Raw genomic sequence first — 4,786 nt, 5'->3', positions numbered from 1 at the left:
GCCAAGACCCTCCGTGGTCCCCTTAAAGATCATTCAAGAACAAAGTACTCAAGCCAAGGCCCCGGCAAGAGGAGCTTGTCGGGAAGGCCAACCAAGGCCCCGGCAAGGGGAGCTTACCGGGAAGAGACGAGACCCCGGCAAGAGGAGCTTGCCGGGAAGACCACGCAAGACATACCAAGAAAGCTTGCCGCGACGCGCCCTGCGCCCCGACAAGATCCGGCGAGCGACAAGCTTCCGGAAGCGACAAGACGACGACCGCGGCAAGGAGCTTGCCGCGGGAAACTCCCACTGCGTGCCCGCGCTCCAGCTCACCTGCTAACGTGTCGCTCTGGGACTCTCCCAGAGCGCACATGGCGGGAGGCCGTGCAGCTAGGGGTACATGGTGGCAAGCGGAGATGAAGAGAAGCCCATCGTGGCAAACGGTGGCACTCCTAACGGTCACCTTTTGCACTGTTTAGGAGACTCAGACAGGCATTTAATGCCCTTGTCCCCTGCCGTCAGAGTTAGGTAGGGTACACTGTATCCACAGTAGCGGTAGCTATACCTACCACATCCTTTTTCCGTTTTTACCCTTCCTGTCTGCGTTGCCCCCTGTCGGTGACCCCTTGAGTATAAAAGGAGGCCCAAGGGCAACGTAGAAAGGGTTCCGCATTTCGGGAACTCGGAAGAACACTCTCACGCTCAGTCTGGCAGCGTCCATCGCTCCTGAGGAAGAATCTAATATACACAAACAAGCAGCAGTAGGGTTTTACGCATCCGTGCGGCCCGAAGCTGGGTAAAAAATCGCCCCGCGTGCACTGCCTCGATCCGCTCTTTGCACGCTCTCCGCCCCCCACCGAACCGAAAGGGGCCCTGTCCCCATAGGTGTTGGCGGGAATCAGCATCGCCCCCGACATCTCTGGCGCGCCAGGTAGGGGGACGTCGAGATCGTGCGAACCCGATCCGGCATGCACGCAAAGCTAGATCTTCATCGTCATGGCTCCCAAGGAGCGGGCGAGCAAAAGAACAGCGCCAGTGCGGCAATAGAAAAAGCTAAGTCATGCAAATTTTAGATATTTCCTTTCTATATAAGGTTATCCGCCTCGGACAAATTGTTCTTTGTACGAAAAACCTGTGCTCGGAGGAATCAACTCGTAGCTAGCCGCGCCCTTACTTTGTTTCGAGTCCGCTCAACAACTTAAGCGAGCTGCTAGCGCCCTTACTTTGCTTCGAGTCCGCTCAGCAACTTAAGTGAGCCGCTAGCGCCCTTACTTTGTTTTCGAGTCCGCTCAACAACTTAAGCGAGCTGCAGCTAGTTGCGACAAGATTACTTGTCGGTAGCGACCCCGCCAGCAGGCTGCTGAAGTTCCGCACTCGGCGCTCGCGGCAAAGGTGCCTGCACCGGCAAGTTTCCCTAGAAAGCGTAGGGTGGACGTACAAAGAGGGGTTGAACAAGAAAATAGCATGCGTTATTTACTTAAGATTTCTGCACGGACCTGTGTGCCAAGGAGCCTTCTCGGGACTAGTTGCGCTCCATGATTGCCTCGAGTCCGCTCGGCAACTTGTGCGGTTGCGCTAGAACCAAGAAGGTAAACCTTTCCGGGAGGCTTTGTTACCGAATAGCCGCTAAGGGCCCGTTCCCTCAAGCGCTATTGGCTGGATCATACGCACCGGAAAGCATTCCGGCAGGCACAGGGAATATGCAGCAAAAGTCGAAATTCGCGAGCAAGTTGAGTGCACTTCGGATGCTAATCACTTGCTATGTTTGAACGCAGTTATGGCCCGGGGGCTGGCAACGCCCTTAAGGCCAATATCTCCGACGTCAAGAACGACGACGCTCTTCGCCATAAGCCTTTCCGGCAACGATCCTGCCGGGAGCCGGTGTCAAGAGCGACGAAGTTCTTCGCCCAAAGTCTTCCTGGCAACCAGCTTGCCGGAAGCTGGCATCGAGAACGTCAAAGTTCTCTGCTGAAAATGAAAGTCTTCCTGGCACCCAGCTTGCCGGAAGCCGGCATCGAGAACGTCAAAGTTCTCTGCTGAAGACAAAAGTCTTCCTGGCAACCAGCTTGCCGGAAGCCGGCATCGAGAACGTCAAAGTTCTCTGCTGAAAATGAAAGTCTTCCTGGCACCCAGCTTGCCGGAAGCCGGCATCGAGAACGTCAAAGTTCTCTGCTGAAGATAAAAGTCTTCCTGGCAACCAGCTTGCCGGAAGCCGGCATCGAGAACGTCAAAGTTCTCTGCTGAAGATGAAAGTCTTCCTGGCAACCAGCTTGCCGGAAGCCGGCATCGAGAACGTCAAAGTTCTCTGCCGAAGATGAAAGTCTTCCTGGCAACCAGCTTGCCGGAAGCCGGCATCGAGAATGTCAAAGTTCTCTGCTGAAAATAAAAGTCTTCCTGGCAACCAGCTTGCCGAAAGCCGGCATCGAGAACGTCAAAGTTCTCTGCTGAAAATGAAAGTCTTCCTGGCAACCAGCTTGCCGGAAGCCGGCATCGAGAATGTCAAAGTTCTCTGCCGAAGATGAAAGTCTTCCTGGCAACCAGCTTGCCGGAAGCCGGCATCGAGAACGTCAAAGTTCTCTGCTGAAGATAAAAGCCTTCCCGGCAGGCCAGTATCGCTGGGGGTTATGAGTGCCAAGAATCGTCCACGGCAAATCAGAGTTGTCGGGGGCTGCACTATCAGATAAGTTTTTTTTGTCCCTCATCATGCATCCTCTTATGGACTAGGGAAAGCAAACCCACGTTCCTCCCCGGAAACTGCCGTGCTCCCCCGACTCTAGGCCCTGGGGCTCGTCCTCGGGGCCAAGATTGGTCGTAGTCGCGGCAGCAAAGGGATGGAACAAGGATACCGCACCACCTCGTTCCTATCTCCGTCAAAAGCGTGAGAAAGGTCGAGCGACGTGGGAAGGCGGCAGGGTCTGTTGCCGGGAGAGAAATTGTCTGTCTGAGGGATACCAAGGATTTGTTCCTTGGCGTGGGTTTAACTCGCGAGACAAATAACCCGGCAAACATTGCCTTTTCATTAAAAACATCCCACTCAGGTACAGTCCATAGAGGATGAAAAACATGAAAGAGAGGATTACAAGTTCTAGATACAGCTAAGGCCCAAAGGCTTACAAACTAAAAAGATAAGATGCCCGTAATCCCTTTCCTGTCCCCCTTTTCAGGAGGCAGGTCAAGGAGGAGAAAAGGGCAAAAGGAGTGCCTAGGCGAGCTACAGGTGCCAGAAGACACCAAGGGAACATCCCGGGGGCCGTCCGAAGGCTGAACGGCGACGGCGACGCCGGAAGCGGGGCTCGAAGACGGGGCGACGGGACGTCAGCACGCTGTCGAGGGCACCACGCCCCCGTACTCCGGCTTGACGGCCTTGTCGCCCGCACTCTTCCCCTTCCGCAGCCTCCCTACGCCAGCCGCCCAAGGAGACGACCCCGGTGAGTTCAAGAAGCCGGCGACGCGGATGATGGGGTCGCCGGTGCCGTGCAAGGCGGCGCCCGACGCCTAGTCGGACCCGCTACTCCGCCGCCCGCTACCCTTGTCGTCACTATCGCTCCCCTCCTCGTCGCTCTTGCTCGAGGAGGAGCCTTCGCTGTCGGAGGAGCTGTCCACGCAGCACTTCGACCGAGTGCCGAAGCACCCGAAGGCCTTGACGGAGAGGAGATCACCCTCCATCAACTTAAAATGGAGGGTAAACCCCTCCGTCAAGCTGTGGATGCGGGCGAACGTCTTCCACCCTCGATCAAGATACATCACATTAGGGGCTGGGAATGCAACACGGACTCGCGTGCCACTGATCCCACAGCCCCTCATGTGCAGCCTCAGCGTCTCGGGCGGCTCCACTTCCATCGCGCGCGGAAACGGAGCAGGAAGACGGAGGCGACGATGAGGCGCCCGGCGCAGCCTAACGAAGAACTCGCAAGGGTCGTCCCCTATATGGACCGCCATGGGGGGATAAGCCGCGGGCGGAGGTGAAGCTGACGTGCCGCCCCGTCCGCCTCTTCCCTGAGCGCCTCGACCCCGTCCTCGACCTCGTCCGCGGCCTCGCCCCCTCCCTCTTCCCCTCATGGCTGGCTCTGCCACCATAGGCGTGGAAGAGGGAGAGATGCGTTGTCGGGCGACGACCCTCGCCGCCACCGATGAAGGGTCTGGGTTCCCTTTCTCCATGGCAGAGGAGAGAAAGGGGAGCAGAAGCTGAAGAAAAGAGAAGATGAGAGAGTGAGGGCTTCTGTGCTCCCATCCCGCTCTTTATAAAGGAGCGAGGTGGGGGCTCGGCCGCCCCGCTCGGCGAATCAAGGCACGAGAAGGGCAGGGAGTCGGGGCCGACCCGCTCGCGACGGCCCAGTTTCCCCTCCACCGTCCGTTACCCCAAGCGCATGGGGGACGCGTGGCGGGGGTGCAGAACTGAGGCGACAGATGAGGCGGCATCGTTCCACCCCGTGAACGCGGGGAGTGGACGTCCCGAAAACCACGCACCGGCTCCGTCCAGTAAATACACCACGCCCTCGCACCTACCCCCGTTTAAGGAGGCGGGCGTGAACCACCTCCATCATCATGGCCTGACGCATGCTCGGGAGGCTTAGCCCCACGCACGCCTCCCACGATCTCCCCCCAAGACGCCGCATTTGACCCGTGCCGTTCTGGGCGTGCGCGGTGGGAGGAGAGTTAGATTCGGCGTGACCTAGGCCGCGCGTGCCCGTGCACTGTTTTGGGCCTGGCCCAACAGCGCTCGGCACCGTGTATGGCCCAGGCCTGGGGGCTCCTGTCGGTGTACTAGAGTAGGGGTACCCTATTACCCCGAACTCGTGCACGGGCA

This window comes from Triticum dicoccoides, chromosome 7A (genome assembly GCF_002162155.2).
Source record: "Triticum dicoccoides isolate Atlit2015 ecotype Zavitan chromosome 7A, WEW_v2.0, whole genome shotgun sequence".
NCBI lineage: Eukaryota > Viridiplantae > Streptophyta > Magnoliopsida > Poales > Poaceae > Triticum > Triticum dicoccoides.
The sequence above is the reverse complement of the archived record's forward strand: the minus strand, read 5'-3'. Positions refer to the sequence as shown.